This window comes from Pantherophis guttatus, chromosome 1 (assembly GCF_059756535.1).
Source record: "Pantherophis guttatus breed Tessera chromosome 1, ASM5975653v1, whole genome shotgun sequence".
NCBI classification, from domain to species: domain Eukaryota; kingdom Metazoa; phylum Chordata; class Lepidosauria; order Squamata; family Colubridae; genus Pantherophis; species Pantherophis guttatus.
In genome coordinates, this window is record NC_142063.1 from 178,225,743 (window position 1) to 178,248,080 (window position 22,338).

Sequence of the window (22,338 nt, forward strand, 5' to 3'; positions counted from 1 at the left end):
CCATTTTCTGCATTTTAAAACGGAGTTAAAATGTTGCTTGCAATTTTTTCTCTTTTTTCTCCTGGTTTGCTCTGTCTGCAATCAAGGTAAAGATGTTAAAAGTCCCCTCATTTTTTTTCCCAGCAGATTTTGGTCGCGGCTTCTAGCTCCGCTTTTGAGGAGTCATCCCTGGTCCAGAGCAGCTTGACAGGCTTCAATAGGGAGCCCACACCCTTCGCGCCCCAGGATTTCTCCTAGTGCGATTGGGGGGCTCAACCTACGCCTGTCGGCTCTGTTGTAGCCCCGCCCTCTGAGCCTATCTCATCGGAGGAAGAAGGCTCCGAACATGAGGGAGAGGAGTCAGCCAGGCCTCCCTCTCCAGGCCCCTCCCCTCTGGCACTGTCTCAGGTGCCGGCCGAGGGAGAGGAGATTAGCCAGGAGCCAGGTGTCTCGGATGAGAGCGAGGAAGGAGAGCCGTCGTTCCTGGATGCATGCCAACGAAGGCGTGATAAACAGTTGCAGCAGTTAAGGAGACATGCTAGGGATTAGAACTGAATCACTGGACCACACCCCAGAGACTATATAAGAGAGGGTGGTGGCTGGTAAAACTCTGTGACGAACAAAAACTAACTCTGGCTAGTCACTTGAACAATGCCTGAAGCTGCTGAAGGGATATTGTTTTTGCTGGACTATTTACAATGCGTATGTAATGTTATGTTATCTGTTACAGTAAAGCTCTTGGCAGACGGTGCTTATATTGTTGCCAAGTTTGAGATAACGACCTCTGTGCGTGCCAAGTGCTTTCTTAACCCTCGGCTGGCTGTGTGTGTGTGTGTGTAGAGACGGGGACAGATCAGGCTCTTCTCTCTCCCCTTTGCCCGGGGAGAGGGTTCCAAGCCTCCAGACAGCTGTTTTTCGGCTGTTCTGGGGCTTTTATGGAACCGGGGATCGGGCACTCAAAAGAGCGTCTTCAAAGCTCGCAGAGCCAACAGGAAGTCCTTCATTTCTTCATCTTAATGTGTTCTCTTTGGGTCTTTGTAGAAATAATGCTATTATAGGGGAATTCGCAGCTGTGATTTGGCAAAAGGTAAACTAGGCGTGCCACAGGTGGCATGTGGAGCCATGTTGCCTGGCATGTGTGGCATCGGCCATTCCTCTTCCGGGTTTGCACCTGAAGCTCAGATCATCAGATCAGTGCGCATGCATGCACCAGAAACTGAAAATACGTTTCCCGGCATGCGCATGCCCACTGGAGCTCCTCTTACAACGAGGCTGAACTGCTGACTGCTCTCTTATTGCTCTCCTGCTGCTTGCCCGGACTATCTGGCCCAAGCCCAGCTGCTCTGCTTCTCGCCCGTTTGACTGCCGTCACCTTCCTAATTTTTGGTATATTGCAGGTGGACTGCTGCGGGGTGGGGGAGGCCTTGAGGGGGGCGGCAGGGTGCTGCCCAGGATTGAGGTGGGCTGCTTGGGGTGGGGAACAGGCCTGGCTGGATGCATACTAGCCACCCCAGGAAGATCTACTGGTGACATCAGGATCTGCAGCAAAACTCCCGATTTTGCCAAATGCCTCGTTCTTACTACAGTAAGGGGACGGGCTGCGGTGCACAAACTTCAGCAGTTCTTGTGTTGCTGCCTATACCGCTTGCTTGGAGCTGGTCTGGAAAGAAAAAACGGCAGCCAAATTAGGCAGGATACGCCCCACCCAGATCCCTCCAAACGGGTCTCTGTACCGTAGTCTCCCTGCTGAAAGTCTTTCCTACTTCTCCTCTGCACCCCCACCCCCAAGACCAACAAGACGCCGCTGGGTGCAGAGCCGGTAACAGCATGCAGGTAGAGGAGAAGCAGGAAAGCTTTTCATCAGGGAGACTACCGTACAGAGACCCATTTGGAGGGATCTGGGTGGGGCGTGTCCTGCTTAATTCGGCTGCCGTTTTTCCTTTCCAGACCTACTCCAAGCAAGTGGTACAGGCAGAAACACAAGAACTGCTGAAGTTTGTGCACCGCTTGTTTTGAAGTGGTCTGGAAAGGAAAAAAAACGCAGCTGAATTAGGCGGGACACGCCCCACGCAGCTCCCTTTGGTAGCCTCCCTGCTGAACTATGCAACCCGAGTGATTGCCCACCCAAACGGAGCCCGCTTTTCCGAGTGCCTGCTCTTTCCTGCAGCAAATGAGCTCGGGGCGAGAAAAGCGCTTCCCACTTCTCCTCTACTTGCATGCTGTTACCAGCTCTGCATCCAGGTAGCAGCTGGTGGCCCTGGATAGCGGCGTCTTGTTGGTCTTGGGGGGAGGGGGTGATGAGATCACCAAGAGATAGGACTGAGTATCTTAAAGCTTTTTCAATTAAGAGTTTGATTTGTATTTTATTTTAATTTTTGACAAAGGTAGCCCTTTAAAACAGATGGAAACATATACACATCTTTGTCTTTTAAAAAATGTGAACTAGGTGGGCTTGGGATGGGGGCACATGGGGTTTGTATGCTTTTTAATCTTCTTTAAAACATTCACATAACCACATATCTCTTATACTGTTTTATCTTCATAAACGACTTAGATGAGGGAATAGAAGGGGAAATGGCAGGAATAGCTAAGACCCTAGAAGATAGGCTCAAGATCAATCTGGATCTTGACAGACTTGAACACTGGGCCCTATCCAACAAAATGAAATTCAATGTAGAGAAAAGTAAAGTCTTACACTTAGGCAAGAAAAACCAAAAGTATACATATAGACTGGGTGAAACCAGGCTTAATAGCAGTAACTGAGAGGGATCTTGGAGTCTTAGTGGACAAACAGTTAAATATGACCAGCAATGTGCAGTGGCAGCCAAAAAAGCCAGTGCAATCCTAAATTGCATTAACAGGGATACAATCAAGATCAAGTGAGGTACTAATACCACTCTCTAAAGCCTTAGTAAGACTACACCTAGAATACTGCATCTAGTTTTGATCACCAGACTATATAAAAGGTGTTGAGACTCTAGAAAAAGTGCACAGAAGAGCAACCAGGATGATGGGGACTGGAGACTAAAACATATGAAGAATGGTTACAGGAACTGGGCATGGCTAGTCTAGTGAAGAGAAGGACCAGGGGAGATCAGGGTTAGAAGGCCCTAATTTTTTTTTAAAATAAATTTTTAATTTTTTTTAAACAAAACAAATATAAAACATTCCATCTTTCCTTATGCAGTGTGTAGTCTGGGTACATACATCTCTGTGCGACATCGTTCCTCATTTATCACATCTTTCACATTCACATTCACATTAATTTTATAATATGTTAAGTATTACACATTTAAATATTGTAAAAATTTCCCATTTTCTTCTTAGCATCTTTCAATAATAATACCCTATTAACATCAAATATCATTATTCTCTTCATACATTTACTAACAATTTTCATCTTATTTATAATTTTCTTAATATATTTTCTACTTATTTTTAGTCTCCTTCATTTCCAAGCTCCATTTTTATTCTCCAACTATTGATAAAATGCTTCCCATATCATATAATATTCAGTTTGTTCTTTCTCTTTAATTGCTAACGTTAATCTTCATTTCTGCACATTCTAATATTTTCCTTATCACCTTCTCTTCAATAGGAATCTCTCCACTTTTCCAATGTTGTGCAAATACAATTCTAACTGCAATTAATACACGAATAATTAAACATACATTCTCTTCATTATCGTTTCCATTATCGTTTCTCTTCATTATCGTTTCCATCTTCCTTTCCAGTAAAAGTCCTAACAGAAATATTTCTGGTTTCAACTCAATATGTTGTTGTATCATCTCTTGCAACCATGTCTTTTTTCAGTACTTCTTTCCTTCTTCATGTGTCCACCACATATGATAGTAAGATCCAGGTAGTTGGTGACACTTCCAACATTTAGCTGATTTATCTTCAAACATCTTTGCCAACCTCACCGGTGGTAAATGCCATCTGTAAAACATCTTATACAAATTCTCTTTATATGCGGTTGACATGGTTAATTTATAATTCCTATCCCTCAATTTCTGCCATTTATCCAGTTCTATTGTATAACCAAAGTTTTTCGCCCATGCTATCATTGTCTATTTTACTTGTTCCTCCTCCAATTTCATACCCAATAGATAATTATACGATTTCTTTATTGCCCTCTTTTCTGTTCCTGTTAGGATTTTATCTAACTCTGTTAATTCTTTATAAAAGCCATGTAATTTAACACCTTTCTCATATCTAGACTGTATCTGCACATATAAATACCATGTTATATTGATCCCTTGTTCGCTCATTTCTTCTTTTGTTTTAAGTCCCCCATCTTCGTTTAAGATATTTTTATATCTTACAATATTTCAAATATTAATAATATTTGGGTGAATCAGTGCTTCCATTTTTGAAAGCCAAACTGGTATCCTCAAATAATGTTGTTCTTTAATTTTCTCCCACACTAATAATAATGCATTCCTTATATAGTGTCTTTGAAAATATCCATGTATCTTATTTTTTCCCATACCATAAAAATGCATGCCATCCCAGTTGTAAATCATGTCCTTCCAAGGTCAATAGTCTTGTATTCTGCAATACAATCCACTCTTTCATCCATGACAAGGTTGCTGCCTGATAGTACAGTTCCCACTTTGGTAGTCCAAAACTTCCTCTACTTCTTACAGTGGGGCAAAAAAGTATTGTCAGGCACCAATTGTGCAAGTGTCCCACAATTGTCCCACTTAAAAAGATGAGAGAGGCCTGTAATTGTCATAGGTAGACCTCAACTATGAGAGACAAAATGAGAAAACAAATCCAGACAATCACATTGTCTGATTTGGAAAGAATTTATTTGCAAATTATGGTATAAAATAAGTATTTGGTCAATATCAAAAGTTCATCTCAATACTTTGTTATATATCCTTTGTTGGCAATGACAGAGGTCAAACGTTTTCTGTAAGTCTTCACAAGGTTGGCACACACTGTTGCTGATACGTTGGCCCATTCCTCTGTGCAGATCTCCTCTAGAGCAGTGATGTTTTGGGGATGTCGCTGGGCAACACGGACTTTCAACTCCCTCCAAAGGTTTTCTATGGGGTTGAGATCTGGAGACTGGCTAGGCCACTCCAGGACCTTGAAATGCTTCTTACGAAGCCACTCCTTTGTTGCCCGGGTGGTGTGTTTGGGATCATTGTCATGCTGAAAAACCCAGCCACGTTTCATCTTCAATGCCCTTGCTGATGGAAGGAGGTTTGTACTCAAAATCTCATGATACATGACCCCATTCATTCCTTCCTGTACACGGATCAGTCGTCCTGGTCCCTTTGCAGAGAAACAGCCCCAAAGCATGATGTTGTCCACCCCCATGCTTCACAGTAAGTATGGTGTTCTTTGGATGCAACTCAGCATTCTCTCTCCTCCAAACACGACGAGTTGTGTTTCTGCCAAACAGTTCTACTTTGGTTTCATCTGACCGTATGACATTCTCCCAATCCTCTTCTGGATCATCCAAATGCTCTCTAGCAAACTTCAGACGGGCCCGGACATGTACTGGCTTAAGCAGGGGGACACGTCTGGCACTGCAGGATCTGAGTCCCTGGCGGCGTAGCGTGTTACTAATGGTAGCCTTTGTTACGTTGGTCCCAGCTCTCTGCAGGTCATTCACTAGGTCCCCCCGTGTGGTTCTGGGATTTTTGCTCACTGTTCTTGTGATCATTTTGACCCCACGGGGTGAGATCTTGCGTGGAACCCCAGATCGAGGGAGATTATCAGCGGTCTTGTATGTCTTCCATTTTCTAATTATTGCTCCCACAGTTGATTTCTTCACACCAAGCTGCTTGCCTATTGCAGATTCAATCTTCCCAGCCTGGTGCAGGTCTACAATTTTGTTTCTGGTATCCTTCGACAGCTCTTTGGTCTTCACCATAGTGGAGTGTGACTGTTTGAGGTTGTGGACAGGTGTCTTTTATACTGATAACAAGTTCAAACAGGTGCCATTAATACAGGTAATGAGTGGAGGACAGAGGAGCCTCTTAAAGAAGAAGTTACAGGTCTGTGAGAGCCAGAAATCTTGCTTGTTTGTAGGTGACCAAATACTTATTTTCCACCATAATTTGCAAATAAATTCTTTCCAAATCAGACAATGTGATTGTCTGGATTTGTTTTCTCATTTTGTCTCTCATAGTTGAGGTCTGCCTATGATGACAATTACAGACCTCTCTCATCTTTTTAAGTGGGAGAACTTGCACAATTGGTGGCTGACTAAATACTTTTTTGTCCCACTGTATATCCTGCATCATTTTCAAACCAAATCTTGCTTTTTTCCCTTGCCAAATGTACATATGTATTATTTTATTAAGTTCCTCAAAGTATTTCTTTTCCAATTTTATCGGAATTGTCTGAAATAGCTACAATAATCTTGGCAATATGTTCATTTTAATTGTTGCTATTCTTCCTACCAAAGATAATTGCAAATTCTTCCACTTTTCCAGAACTACTTGGATTTGCTTCAACAGTTTATGGTAGTTATCTTCCTTAATTGTTGCACATCTTGCTTTCAGCTGTATCCCTAAGTATTTGACTTTCTTCACTATCTGAATATCTACACTTTTTACTAATTCATCTTTTTGATTTTTGTGAGATTTTTAACTAGAATCTTAGTTTTCTCTTTATTTATTTTTAGCTCTGCCACTTCTCCATATTCTTCTATTTTTTTTTATTAATTTGGGCCCTGTTTTGAATGGATCTTCCAAAATAAAGGCTAAATCATCTGCAAACGCCTATAGTTTATATTGTTCCTTTTTAATCTCCATGCCTTTTATCTCTGTATCTTGTCTAATATTTCTATTTAATACTTCCAACGTCAATATAAATAGTAATAGAGATAGTGGACATCTTTGTCTTGTGCCTTTCATAATCCTTACTTTCTCCGTCATCCGTTACTTTCTCCTATCACTTTTGCGGTTTGCTCACATTAAATCATTTTAACAAATATCTCTCCAAAGTCCATCTTTTCTAACTCTGTTAGCATAAATTGCCAATTCATGTTGTCAGACGCTTTTTGTGCATCTAAGAAGATCAACACCATTTGCTTCTCTCAATGTGTTTCATAACAGTGGTGAAATCTAAATTTCTTTCCTACCGGTTCTGTGGGCGTGGCTTGGTGGGGGTCATGTGACTGGGTGGGCATGGCTATGTAACCATGTGACTGGGGGATCAAAAGACAGAAACTCACTGGACTTCCGGTTTCCTTGTCTTCGGCGATGGCGGCGCCTTTTGAAGCTCCGCCAGCCCCGCCGCCTGTAGAACCGCTTCGAGACCCAGAAGCAGCTCGAAAACTTCAAAATCCTTAGGATTCTTGAAGCAGAGATCGCAGGGCACAGGTCGAGCCCCTGTAACCCCCCAGGGAATTGTTTCTGGGGAGAGAACAGGCGCGGCTCCCTCCCAACCTGCTGAAACTCCGGGCGACGTGGGACGATTCTGCCTTTGCAGAACAAGCCGGCTGCAGGAAACTCAAAGCGAAAGAACCAGCTTTAATAAACAGCGAAACTACCTGAACCCTGAAACTAGGAAACGCAAGTATTAGCGCTTTGTTGATTTTTTAAATTGAGAAAAATGCGAATGAGTGAAAGTGCTTTGAAAAAACATGGCGCTCAGCCTCAGAGTTAACGAGCCAGCGAGTGTGGATTGGTGAAGTTATCTTGCTTTGTTACAAAGTTACCAAGTTGCTACAAAGTTGCCTTGTTTGTAATAAGAGAAACAAGTGAAAAATTTCTCCCTTTTCAATACTTGACTTTGCTTTACTTCAGCTTTTATTTGATCAAATCTGGGGGACTTTTTTAGAAGTCTTTGTGCAGGAGGGAAAGGAAAAGGAACTTCCCTCTTTAGAAAAACTAGACTACGTGGCAGGATGGCTTCAAAGAAGCAGGAAGGGAAGGCAACGGGGGGGATCCCCCACACACAAACATGAAACGCAGCTTCCCCCTGCTCAACAGCTACAGACTCAGAAAAAAGAATTTGATGTGGGAGATTTAAAAGAATTTATTTCTAAAACTTTGGATGATAAATTTCAAAAATCTCAACAGGAGATAGATGATAAACTTCAAAAATCACACCAGGAATTTATCCAGGAAATTAATGAAGTTAAAGATATGGTGAAACAGAACCAAAACAAGGTGACCAAAAAAATATCAGAAGTGGCATCTGGCCTGGCAGAATTTATTGGGAAAGTTGATTTTAAAGTTGAAGAACTTAAATCAGAAGTTAATGTTAAGATGAAAGACAATGATTATAAAATTGCTGATGTTGACAATAAAATGCAAAGAGTTGAAAACGAAATTGTTATGATACAATTCAGGGCAATGGAGTTTGCCATACGGCTTCGAGGAATTCGAGAGGAGGAAAGACAGGATTTGAGACAAGTTTGTTCTGAGGCCCTGGCCAAGATTATACAAGTTAATCCAGATGTGGTTTTCCACAAAATAGACAAAATTTATAGAGTGAATTCCTGGGTGGCCAGACAAAGACAATTACCTAGAGATGTGGTCATATATTTTACAGATAGAGAAATAAGAAACGATATCCTGCAAAAATCCTTTTACACTTCTGTGCAAGTAGGGGGCTCACGAATTGGAATTTATAAAGAATTACCTCCTAAAATGCTGAAAGCTAGAAAAGAATTTGGCTTTCTTGTTAAGGAATTGCAAAATTTACAGATACCTTTCCGGTGGGACGCCCCAGTTGGTATAATTTTCAGATATAAGGGAGAAAGATATCGTTTGAATACCGTGGAGAAGGCACAGCACTTCTACACTACTATTTTCAAGGAAAGAACACCATCTCCACGTACATCTACAGTCTTGGAGATTAAGGAGAGTGAAGAGAAGCAACCTCTGCAAGGTGCAGAAGGAGGTTTTTTGGATGAGCCTTTGCTGGAATCTTCTCCAATCTTGGACCCGGTTCGGATGATTGAAGTTAAGGATCAACGTATAACTCGAGCTCAATCTTAAGTTACTTAAACAAAAGCAACAACAACAACAGGAAAGACAAGACAATGAGGCAGTTAAGAATACTGCACAAGAGATTGGAGCCATGGGGGGAGCGAGATCGAAGCTGTCGGATGACCTTCAATTATTCTGCTCTTTGCTCCAGAAAGAGGGAGATGACCTTTAAATGTTTATCTTGGAATGTTAATGGGTTGAATTCAGCACAGAAAAGGAAGAAATTATTTACATATTTGAAACAATTTAATAATGATATAATTTGTTTACAAGAAAGGCATATCACAACTCAAGATCAAAAATATTTGATAAACTCCAAACTAGGAACACATTTTATATCTTCAACTTCGCAAAAAAAGAATGGTGTGGTTATTTATGTAAATAAAAAGTTAACAGCTAAAGTTATAGAAGCAGATGAAGATGGTAGGTTTGTAGCAATTGAATTGCTTACAGCAAATAGCCAAATTCTTCTGATTGGAATTTATGCTCCCAATCAACAACAGGACTATTTCTATAAGATGTTACATACTAAAATACTGCAATGGGATTACAGATCTATCTTAATTATGGGAGACTGGAATGGAGTAATCGATTCTAAATTAGATAAAAAGAGTTTGGCAAAGTCTAGGATCAGATTACCACAGACCTTTTTTGATATGAAAGAAGATATGGAACTAAAAGATGTTTGGAGAATACATAACCCAAAAGAATTGGATTATACTTTTTTTTCTGATAGACACAGATCCTTCTCTAGGATTGACTTCATTTTGTTGACAGATGACTTACTTGTTAAGACAAAAAGAACAAAGATTTTTCCAATAACTTTGACTGACCATAGCCCAGTATGGATAGAAATTGAGATGGATAAGGTTGAGAGACGTTCTTGGAGATTAAATGAGAATTTGTTTAGATATGAAAAAAATACAACAGAACTTAAAAAGCATTTGAAAGAATTTTTTGAAATTAATTTGAATAAAGGTACCCCAATTGAAATTGTGTGGGACGCAAGTAAAGCTTATATGAGAGAGGTACTTATCTACATGAACTCTAAACATAGACTGTTTCGACAAAAGAAAAGATCTGAACTGGAAATAGAAATAAAGAATAAAGAACAGTTACTTATTAAAAATCCAACAGACGAAAGAATACGTAGTGCTATAAAACTTTTGAAAGACCAATTTCAAATGCTTATGGCGGAACAAGTTGCAACAAACTTACAATATGCGAAGCATAACACATTTTGTAACGCTAATAAACCGGGCAGATGGTTGGCTTACACATTGAGGAAAAAACAAAGTATACGGACTATTGATAGTATTGATATTGGAGGGAAAGAAATTTTTCAACAAAAATTAATTAAAGAAGCTTTTGTGGACTATTATACCAAACTATATGCCAAAGAGGAGGTACAGAATGGACTTACAGAAAAATATTTAAATGATAAAAGAGTTACAAAAATTACTGATCAACAAAAGGAAAGAATGAATTATCCTATAACAGAGGAGGAGATAATAGTAGCAATTAAACAGTTAAAAACAGCCAAAGCTCCTGGTACGGATGGTTTGACCGCAGTGTATTACAAAACTTTGCAAGCCGAAATGGTGAAACAACTCAGAGATTTATTTTGCAATATTCAACAAGGGGGTAAAATACCCCCATCATGGACAACAGCTTACATATCTTTGATACCAAAAGAACAAGTCGGTCCTAAAAAACCAGAGAACTATAGACCAATATCTCTTTTGAATACAGATTATAAAATCTATGCGAAAGTATTAGCCAACAGGTTGATGCCAGTAATCCAAAAGGTGATTCATGATGATCAAGCGGGATTTATCGAGGGCAGATACATGAAGGATAATGTAAGGCAAGTAATAGATTTATTGGAATATCTTGAGAAGAATAAACAGATTCCTGCAGTGCTGGTCTTTTTGGATGCAGAGAAGGCCTTTGATAGAGTGGATTGGAATTTTCTACTAAAGACTTTAAAAAAGATGGATTTTGGGGATCAATTTATACAGGCGATTTCAGCAATTTACCAAGAGCAAAAGGCACAGATCATTATTAATGGAAGTTTGACAACAGAGTTTAAAATCGAAAAAGGAACAAGACAGGGATGTCCGTTGTCCCCACTTTTATTTATTCTAACACTAGAAGTCTTGCTAAATACAATACGGGACTCTAATATATTGAAAGGTATAATGATTAGGCAAGAGGATTACAGAATAAAGGCATTTGCAGATGATCTGGTTGTTACCCTATCACAACCAATGGAATCAATAATCCTGATGAAGGACATTATACAAGACTATGGTAAAGTTTCAGGTTTTAGACTGAATCCAAAAAAGACTAAAATGATAGCTAAAAACATGACACAAGATCGTAAACATGAGCTTGAAAGAAGGGCAGGTTTTGAGACTGTACCTAAGGTAAAATATCTAGGAGTTCAGGTTGCAGAATCAAACATGAAATTGTTTCAAAATAACTATGAGGTGTTGTGGCGAGAGGTGCAGAAAGACATGGAGACTTGGAAAAAACTGCAGCTGTCTCTACTTGGAAGAATAGCGGCAGTTAAGATGAACATTTTGCCAAGATTTCTTTTTTTGTTTCAAATGATTCCGGTGCTTAAAAGTGATAAACAATTGAAAGTCTGGCAAACTGGACTCAATAAGTTTGTCTGGAACGAGAAAAAGCCGAGAGTGAAATTGAAAATTATGCAAGATGTTCCAGAAAGAGGAGGTCTTAAACTTCCAAACCTACAGTTATATTATGATGCAGCAGCTTTAACTTTAACAAGTGATTGGTTTGGAAGTAAAAAGGCTGGAATACTGAATGCAGAAAGTTTTGATCTTGAATTTGGATGGCATGCTTACTTATTTTATGATGACAAAGTTGATAAAGTATTTAAAAGTCATATACTTAGAGACTCTTTGATGAGAGTTTGGAAGAAGCATCGACTCAAAAGGGATTATAAAATACCGCTATGGCTGGATCTTGGTCATACTTTGTGGAATACAAATATAATGTCACTCGGGGGGTTTTTATACAAAGAGGTTCTTTTTACAGATGCGGGCAGATGGCAGCTGAAGACATTGCAGACACTGTTGGACGAAGGGATTAATTTAACTTGGTTACAATATAATCAATTACAATTGAGATGGAAAGAGGACCAAAAAACTGGTATTATGTTGCACGAGGAAGAATTGGTTAGACATATAAGAGAGAAAGGTCCAATTCATATCAAAAGGCTTTATAATGTCTTGCTAGAAAGGGACTCAGAAACTGAATTAGTTAAAGATTGTATGATTAAGTGGGCTCAAAATTTTGAAGAACCATTGATGTTGGAAAGATGGGAAAAAATTTGGGTTCAGAATGTTAAATTTACACAGTCGCAGAACCTGAGGGAAAATTTCTATAAAATGTTTTATAGATGGCATTTAGATCCCAAAAAGTTGTCATGTATGTACCCTAATGTTCAGCCAAAATGTTGGAGATGTGAATGTTTGGATGCTACGTATTATCATGTTTGGTGGACCTGTAGGAAAATTAAGGCTTTTTGGATAAAAATTTGGTGGGTCATGCAGAATGTTTTGAAGAAAAAAATTCAATTTTCTCCACAACTGTTTTTATTGGGTATAGTTAAGGGTTTTACATTGGGTGAAACAACATTGATATTGTATATGATAACAGCAGCAAGACTGTTGATAGGTAAATACTGGAAGAATGAAGCTTTGCCCACTATCGAGGAATGGACTTTGAAGATGGCCAGTTTTGCAGAGATGGCGAAGATTTCAGCATACTTAAAAGATTGTTCACAAGAGACTTATGAATGGGAATGGAAAAGGTGGATAGAATATGTTCAGAACAAATATCAAACTAGAAAGTATCAAATAGCTTTTATTTAAAAATAATGTATTAGAAATATTTTAATGTAATGAGGTAAAGAGAAAAATTATACAGGGGAGGGAGGGGTTCAAGTTTATATATAAGTGTTATATTAAGGGTTTTTTTTTATTTTTTTGGTTGTTTTTCTTTTACCAGTTATGAGTATATTAGTTTCTTTTACCAGTTATGAGTCTGGGGGGAGGGGAGGGTTAGGGAGGGTTAGGGAGGTTGGGAAGTTTGGGGGGGAGGTGGGGGGGGGGAAAGGGTGAAAATGTAATTGTAAAACTTTTGCAATAAAAAAAAAAGACAGAAACTCACTAACAATGTCCTGCTGGAGCAGGGTTTGACTAGATGACCTCCAGGTCCTTTGCAGCCCTGATTATCCCCTAAAGCTGCATCTAGTGCCAGGTTTGTAGTCCTTCCGTCCTCTCCTTTTTCCTTCCTTCCTTCCTTCCTTCCTTCCTTCCTTCCTTCCTTCCTCCCTCCCTCCCTCCCTCCCTCCCTCCCTCCCTCCCTCCCTCTCTCTCTCTCTGGGAATCTCTTGAGGGAAGCCTGCTCTGAACAAAAAAGGACCCCCCCCCCATTTTTGGCCTACACCCCCTTTTTTTGGCCTAGCAGGCTTCAAGGAAGCCTGCTGGGAGGAAAAACAGACCTCCTCCATGCTGCACCCCGTAAAAAAAAAGGTTCTGACGATCGTGTGCCACAACTATGATTATCGGAGCCTTTTTTTTACCTTTTAAAAGCATTTTTTTTAGTACCGGCTCGGGTGAATAGGTTGTAAAAAAATGCTTTTAAAAGTAAAAAAAAGGCTCTGACGATCAGAGCTGTGGCGCGCGATTGTCAGAGCCTTTTTTTAACCTTTTAAAAGCAGAAAGTAATGTCACCGGGGTGGGTGGGCAGGGCCTCGCGCCGCCATCACTACAGTTTCTCCGAACCACCTGCCACAATCGCTACCGGATCGCTTGATCCGATCCGAACCGGGATCATTTCACCCTTGTTTCATAATACTCCAAGATGTTCAGAATTATTCTCATATTATCTTTAATTTAGGTAAAAAATTTTTTGATCTGGATGTATGAATTGGTTTAAAAACTGTTTCAGTCTTTCTGCAATTATTGATGCAAATATTTTATAATCCACATTTAACAAGGATATTAGTCTGTAGTTTTTTATTTGTTGTACCTCCGCTTCTTCTTTCAGTATAAGGGTAATATATGCTTCCATTCATGAATTCGGTACCTTTGCCTCTAACAAAAGTTTATTGAATACTTCCAACATTGGTTTGCTTAAAATTTCTTGCAATTCTTTATATAGTTCAGCTGATAGACCATCGGTCGAGGTGTCTTCCCATTTTTTTTGCCTCTTAATTGCTTCTGTAACTCCATCATAGTTATATATTCATCTAGTGCTATTTTTTTTTATAATAAAAAAGTTTTTATTTTCTGATCAAACAAGTATACAATATAAACAATCATTCAAACTATCATCAAGAAAAAGAAAAAAAAATCAATCCTTGGAAAACTCAATCTTCAACCCCTCCTCACCACCCCCCACCCCCGACTTCCCAGAACAGAAAACAGGGCATAGGTTTCACCAAACATTCACTAAAATAAACTAGCATCATATTTAAAAATCAATATTTAACTTTATGCTTTTTCCCCCTCAGTAGTTATAATACCTAAAACATAATCATTTTTAACCATGAGTAGAACAACTGCAAAGCCAAAAGAAAAGGTTAATCTTCCATTCTTGCTTTCTTTTTATATTTTTTCCAGTCTTTCTGCATCCCTCCTACTTCTATTTTGAGGAGGTTTTTCATTTTAATTTGAGGTTGATGTAACTGCAAAGATTGTCCCCTTTTTAAGAAAATTTCCTCTGATTTAGAGCCCCCAAATCGCCTCTTCTTGCTTATATAAATCAGTTCATTCCTTCGTCTGTAGGACCAAAGTTTGTCAAGAGTTTGTGAAAAAAAGTTCAGTTGTTTCTTTTCTATTAAATGTATAAATGCCACTGGCAAATCTCCTTCATCTTCTAAAACTTCGAAAGTCTGGTCATTTACTGCTTTTTTCCAAACCAAGTCGTAATTTTGAAAGATTCTATCAATTTTTTCAAAAAGAGCAGAGAATAAGCTCGAAAATTCTTGAGAAGATTCTTCCACCTTCTCTGCTGCAATCAGAATATCTCCTGAGTTCTCATCATGCTCCGTACTTGTTTTTGTCTCCTCAGTCATTTCTGTTGTTATCCCTTTAAGAATTGCTATTTGATTACTTATAGCTGCAGTATGATTATTCATGGCTTCTTTTATAAATTCTGTAAATTCTGCATCAAAATCCAAATAGCTTCCAGCACTTTCAGGATCTTCTTTCTTAGAAGCCATTTTATTTTTAAAAAGATTTTCTTTCTTCCCACAACCATAAAATCATAAAGTCAGAGCCATCCTTTTGAGCAGCTTTCAGCAATTTCTTTATAAATCACCAAACGAAATAATCTTTTCCCAAACAGCTCTTCAAAATCTATTCCAGCAACTTAAAGCCAGTCTCTGAGCACGAGTCTATTAGCGAAGACTTTCCTTTCTAACTTTCACTTTTAAAATCGCAACAAAGAAACGCCATCTTTACTTCCAGCTCAGAAAATCCAATTAGAAACATTGTATCCCCGGAGTTAAGTATTATACTTGCAAAAAGCTTGTCCTCCTGCTTCTGTTCCGCCTGCTTTTTTGAAATCATTTAATCTTCTGTTTGACAGCAGAAATTGGACGCAACGCCTAGCTCTGTAAAAAAAACAGAGTCCCCCCGGATCCGGAGCTTCAGTGGGCTGAACGGGGAGCTCTCACCCTCCTAACCCCAGGAATTAATCCAGGGGTTTTCGGGGAGCTCTACCCTCACCCACCTGCTCTCCTCCCCTTCTTTTCCCGAAGGGGAGATTTTCAAGCCGTTTGACAGCTGATTAGCGCTGTCAGAACGGCTCAACGGGATCGCGGGGGCGGCGGTCTAAAAAGACCGTCAATGGCACTGCGGAGCCAACCCGGAAGTCCATCTAGTGCTATTTTGACTGCTTCAGGTATTTTAGGTATTTTAGCTTTTTCCAAATATTATTTTATTTTCTCTTCTGATATTGACTCTTTCTCATATAGCTTCTTATAATAATTTTGGATCACTTGCTTTTTCTCTTCATTTTGGTATTGAATTTCTCCTTCATTGTCCATTAATTTGTCTATCAATTTCTTTTTCTCTCTCTCTTTTTTACTTGTACACCAGACATCTTCCTGGTTTTCAAAAAAAGTTTTGTTTAGCACTTTTAATTTTCCGTGCTAATTGTTCTTTTTCCATTAAACTCATTTTATGTTTCATTAAGGCTATTTGATTCTTTATTTCTTTTTTTGTGGATCTTTTTGTAATTCTAACTCAAGTATCTTATATTCTTCTTATAATATTCTTTGATTTTGTTTCTTCTTTCTGCTTTGCTTCCCTCTATATGTTATAGCTATAGCTCTAATATATTTTGTAATGATGTTTCTTCTTTTCTATTCTCTTTGAAAAAAAAAGTCTAGTTCTCTTCCCATAAATTGAATACATTCCTTTTCTTTTAATATTTCTTGGTTCAGTGTCCATCTCGATATTCTTTTTTGTCTTTTCCATATAACTTTTATTGGGTTGTGGTCTGCCCAAGTGCTTAATTCAATACTGTATTTCTTGTACATTAGCTTTCAATTCTGCTGTCATCCATATCATATCTATCCTTGACCAAGACGCATGTCTGTTTGAGTAGAATGAATATTGATTTTGGCATTTCTCGCCAAACATCTTGAATAGCTATTTCTTCCGCCATTCTTCAAAAGGCTTTAGGAAGTGTTTTTCTTGCCTTTTTATTCACTTTTCTGTTTTATAGTTCTTTTCTACATGCATGATTGCATTAAAGTCTCCCAGAATACAAATGTTATCATAATCAAGTTCTGCTATTTTATTATGAAGTTTTCTATAAAAATCCTCTTGGTTGGCGTTTGGTGCATATATTGCTACCAAAAGCATCAATTTGTTATTCGTCATTAATTCCACCATCAAAATTCTGCCTTCCTCATCTGTAAAAAAACTTGTTTAGCATTTATTGTTTCTTTTATATATATAAGGCTATTCTCTTTTCTTTTGTAGTGATAAAGCGATATATAACTTCCCAATTTTAGGGTATTCCAATACTTATGTTGTTTTTGTGTGTGTGTACTTCTTGCAAACAAATTATTTCCATTTTTTTTCTGATCTATGAAAAATCTTTTTCCTTTTTATTACCAAATTCAGTCCATTTATATTGATTGAAATTAATTTGAATAATTCTTCCATAGTTATTTGTAAATAGGATTGTTGTTCTAAGTCCAGCGGTTCTCAACCTGGGGGTTACGACCCCTTTGGGGGTTGAACGGCCATTTTACAGAGGTCGCCAAAGCCCTCTCTGCCCCCCCCCCACGCCTTCACTCACCCTCACCCTCTGCCTCTGTTGGATCGCCTGGTCGCCGTTCGCTTACCCTGCCCACTCCCAATCTATTGCTGCCTCCGGAGTCCCAGCTGATGGCTAGAGGGAAAAAAGACTTTAAATTCTTGCCGCGGGGCTTCAAAGAGCTAGCTGCAAAGAGGTAAATTCCTGGAGCAGATTTTTTTCCCCCTAGCTATGCTGAAAAAGCGAAATTGAAAGTAAGCAGGCTGCAACGTGACAAAATGAGGCAGAGAGATTTCTTTTTCTTTTTCCTCACCAAAAAAGGTAGGTGCAAAACTGCAAACAATGGGAAATTTAGGGCAAAAGAGGAGAGTTCAAGGGAATTGTAATAATTGAGATACTATTAACTGTATATTGTGTTGAAAGCAGAAATGGTTAAGTTGTGGTTTGGAGGAATATAGGGGGAAATTATTTGGTTTATTATTATTGGTAAATATAATTAATTGATTTGTAAGAAATTGGATTGCATGGAAATAATTGGAATATTCATGTTCATATTGATTAATATACAAAAAAGATAAGTTATATAACTAATTGATTTATATTAAAATGTTGAATTTGTATTAAACAACTGTATTACATAATTAACCAATGTGAGGATGGATATAAAAATAGATGACAATGCGAAGGGGTATAATATAGAAGAGAAGAGAAAAATTGAATTTGATTAAGATTAGAGATGAGGATGAAGGGTAATATTGTTTTTTTTTTTAAAATAGATTAATAAATATGGTAAAAAGGAAATATAGAAATTGTAAATTTAATTGAAATGACTAAATACTGTGTTGGAAGAAATATCCTTCTGGGTTCTGCTCCAAGTGGGGAAAAAGACACTGGAAACATGGAGACTGCTTGGAAAGATGGTTTAATGGTGGACAGGATCACATGGCTTGATGGGGCCCATTGTGTTAGTTTCTGTTGTTATTGTGTTGCAAATGTCCTTTGACAAAGGATTGACTTTCTGCCTCTGGCCCATTAACAAAGGGTGGGGGGCAGGAAGGTGGGAGCTGCTTTGTCTGTAAAATATGCTTCTTCATTTCTCATCCAGGTAGGGAAATATAATATTCTGCCTTTTTAATATTTCCCAAAATATTTCATTCTTCTAGGAAAGGGGTGGGTGCTAACCTCCTACAACTGTTTAAATTTGTGAACCGGCCAAATACTCTGTTCAAAGAAAATACGTTGTATGTTTGTATGTGTGTTTCTAATTATTGCTGTTTATTGCTATTTGTTCTCTTTTATTCTTTAAAGTTTAACAATTCATTCTTTATCTTAATATCTTAATATTTGTTTGGGGTTGGCTTTCTTCCCTTTCATCTTTTTTATTGTACAGCAATCTTTCTCCTCAAACCTACCACCTCTGTCTTTTCTTTCTTTCTTACTTTCTCTTCCCCCCTCTTCTTCTTCTCCCTACTTCCTCTTTCTTTCTCTTTCTCCTCCTCTCTTCCTCCCTCCCTTACCTTCACTCCTACTCTAATTTCCCTTCCCTTCTCTATTGCTGTATCCTTTTATGCATATGGACTACTCAGAGGGCTGAAAAAGTTATTTTTGACTGGTCCTCGCGCTTTTGACCAGTCCTCGAATTTACGATTGTCTTCACATTCTACGTTTTTTGCCCTATCTTATATCATGTTGAAGAGAAGCAGTTGTGAAATGAGTGACATGGTTGTTAAGAATGCTGCACAGGCATAAATGTGAGGATGGTCATAAGTGTGAGGACCAGTCAAAAGTGCGAGGACCTGTCAGAAATGACTTTTTTCAGCCCTCTGAGTAGTCCCTATACATATAGCCATGGCCACCCGGTCACATGACCAGCTAGCCACGCCCACCCAGTCACATGACCTCCAAGCCACACCTACAAAATAAGCCACGCCCACAGAACGGTAGTAAAAAAATTTAGAACCCACCCTTGGTTGGGGGTCACCACAACATGAGGAACTGTATTAAAGGGTCGTGGCATTAGGAAGGTTGAGAACCACTGTTCTAGTCATTCTTATCTCTCTTGGTTCTTTTGCTCTTGCTCCCTCTCTTAACGCTGTTTCCTCCCAATCTCTTTCATTGTCTTTTCTTTGTATGCTCTTCTCTTCCTTCCCTTCTTCTCGTTGTCTTGGCTCTTCTTTGTCACTTATTCTCATTTCCTCTTGCATTCCAAAATATTGCTCATAAAATTGCTCTGGTTTCTCTTTGGAGTCCAGTCTATGTCTTTGTTTCCTCCAAGTCACCAATATTCCCTCTGGAATCAACCACCTGAAGTTTGCTCTGTCCTTGATTAGTTGTCCTGTTAAAAACTGATATTCTCTCCTTATTTCTCTTACTCTTCTCGACACATGTTTTAATACTACAATTTCCTTCTCCTTCTATTTTAATGGGTCATCTCTCGCTATTTGTAAGACTTCTGCCTTCATTGCTTTTTTTGTGAATCTCACATGGACTTCTGTAGGCAGTTTATGTCTTGCCACATATCTGGTATTGACTCTAAATATCTCATCAATATTTTCCAATATTTTTTCTTTAGCTATCTCTAAGGCTCCTGTCAATAACTCTGCCATTATTTCCGGTAGATGTTCTCCTTTTTCTTCCTCCATATTCTGAAATTGCAAATAGAAGTCAGCCCATTCTATCTCCAGAGAAATTATTGTTCTCTCTTTGATTTTATCTGCCAATGTAAGTTTATCATCAACTTCATTCATTTTTTTTCTACATGTTCAGCCTTTTCTTCTACTTCCTGTATATGTTGTTCATTTTTTTCCATCATTTGCTGAACTTTTCCCAATTTGTCTTCTACTTTCTCTAATCTGTCATCTACTTTCCCTATTGTTTTCTTTAACTTCTTTAAAGTCATCATGCAGCGCTTAGATCATTTCTTTCAGTTCTGACTGTATTACATTCATTTTCTCTTGTTGAACTAGAGCAGGGGTCCTCAAACTTTTTGAATAGGGGGCCAATTCCTCAGACCCTCAGATTGTTGGGGGGCCAGACCGGCTGAGTGGGTGTGGCTAGGTGGTCATGTGACTGGGTGGGCATGGCCAATTTAGCAGTCCATTTTGCCTTTGTACTTGCTGTACTTGCTCAACCCAAGGAATCTATTTACTTAAGACCCCCCCCCCCTCCAAAAGGGAAAAAGAGTGCAAACTTTCTTGCCACTTGCCTAATTTCATTACAACAGCAGCTTCAGGCTCCTTAAACTAGGCCATTACAAAAAAGAATAAAACAAGCAGTATTTCCTTCAAAATAACTCCTGATCATATGTTTCAGATGACCTGTGAGTGCCTGCCAGCAGGGGAGGCAACCAGGGAAGGAGACCAGCCTCCTTTTTTGAATTATTTGGGATTACAGGGCAAAGTCTTTTAAGGCTGGAGGAGAATTCAGAAACTGATTTGCTTTTTGCCACACTTGTGCATGTGTATACACACACATGAATATCTACCAAAATTGTTCAGCAACCAATTTGGTGGATGTACTTTATATATGGCAAGAATCAAAGCAGTGGGTGAATTCTCCTTCAGGCATTATACTGAAGTTGCATTTGAATTCGTGTTAGCCAACTTCAGCTGATTTTGAAAAAGCTAGAAGACATGGAGACATATCCCCCACCCACCCACTTTTAAAGGGCTACTTTAAAAGCAGCCCCTCCCCTACTCAACCCACCAGCCCTGGATCATATGGCAGTGAAAAGCATTCTGAAAGGCTGTTTCTAAATCATTTTAAAGACTTTTAAAGCACTACTTTACAATCTGGAAGCTGCTTTTCAAACCAGCAGCAACCCCTCCCCTACTCCCCCCCCCAGTTATGTGGCTGCTCTGCCTGCAGAAGAGCTGCTTTGCAAGCAGGCAGCACCCCCTCCCTTACTCACCCACCGGCCCTGGATCACGTGGCTGTGAAAAACACCCTGAAAGGCAGTTATAAAAGCATTTTTAAAGTGTTTTAAAGACTTTTAAAGCACTACTTTACATGCTGGCAGCTGCTTTTCAAGCCAGCAGCAACCCCTTCCCTACTCACTCCGCCCTGGATCACGTGGCTGCACTGGTGAGATCACCCCTCAGTCAGCTAGCCCTCCCCCCCACCCTTCGGCCTTACCTTTGATAACAGCATGTGATCAGCATTGCAGCTCAACTGGTAAAATAACTAACCAAAAGTGCAGCTGGAGTGGATGATAAGGGACCCTTTGCACAGGAAGCCTGCATTCTTGAAAGGGGTTTGTTTGGAATTAAACAGTGTTTGCGAAGCTTGGTGTGTGTCCCGTTCTCTGGGAATCCGAAGCTGGGGCAGAACAATTTGAGATATCCAATCCAGTTTATAGTATCTAATATTTTCACTCCTTCTTAAAAGTTCCTCCAGTCTCACTTCCTGTTTTAGAGCAGCTCAAAAATGCTCTCCTCGACGCTGCACAGAGTGGTGGAAAAAAATAAAAACAAATCCACCTCCTTCTTGGAGTCCCACTTCCACCTGCTATTTCCCAGGGAGATTCTTAGTTCTACTCCTAATAAAAATTGTAAGTTGGAATTCTCTCACCCAGATCAATCACACTGACAGTCTCTCACTTCATCTCTTCTCTTCTGTGGCTGCCCCAGCTTTGGTCCGGTACGCAATGTCCTTCGTTTCCATTCTGTCGGGTTTAAGATCCTTCTCTGAACCAATCGGAGTTCGTGGGCTCCCTGAACTCAGCAGAGCATGCTCTTTTTTTCCTCACCCCTTCAGGGTGATTCTAGCCCGAAAGAAACATCCCAGCAGATGGATTTGGTGCTATTCCCCCAGGAGCTTCCAGGAGATGCATCTTCTTTGCCATGATGCTAGCCACACCCCTCAGAAGGCCCTAATTCTGATTGAGTCTAACTTGGGTACCCTTCAAATGCTTTTATGGGTAGTCCTTGACTTATACGACTTATACGACCACAATTGAGCTCAAAATTTACTTAGCAAGACTTAAGTGAATTTTGACCCATTTTATGACATTTCTTGCTACAATTGTTAAGTGAATCTGGTTTCCCTATAGACTTTACTTGTCAGAAGGTAATTACATGAACCC

The 22,338-nt window shown here is 39.3% G+C and overlaps 1 protein-coding gene across 1 annotated transcript in view; it reads left to right on the forward strand.

Annotated features, from left to right (window-relative positions):
• The window catches only part of ATIC (5-aminoimidazole-4-carboxamide ribonucleotide formyltransferase/IMP cyclohydrolase), a 105,449-nt gene that overhangs the window by 60,957 nt on the left and 22,154 nt on the right, over positions 1-22,338 (forward strand). The gene's annotated exons all lie outside the window — the stretch shown is intronic.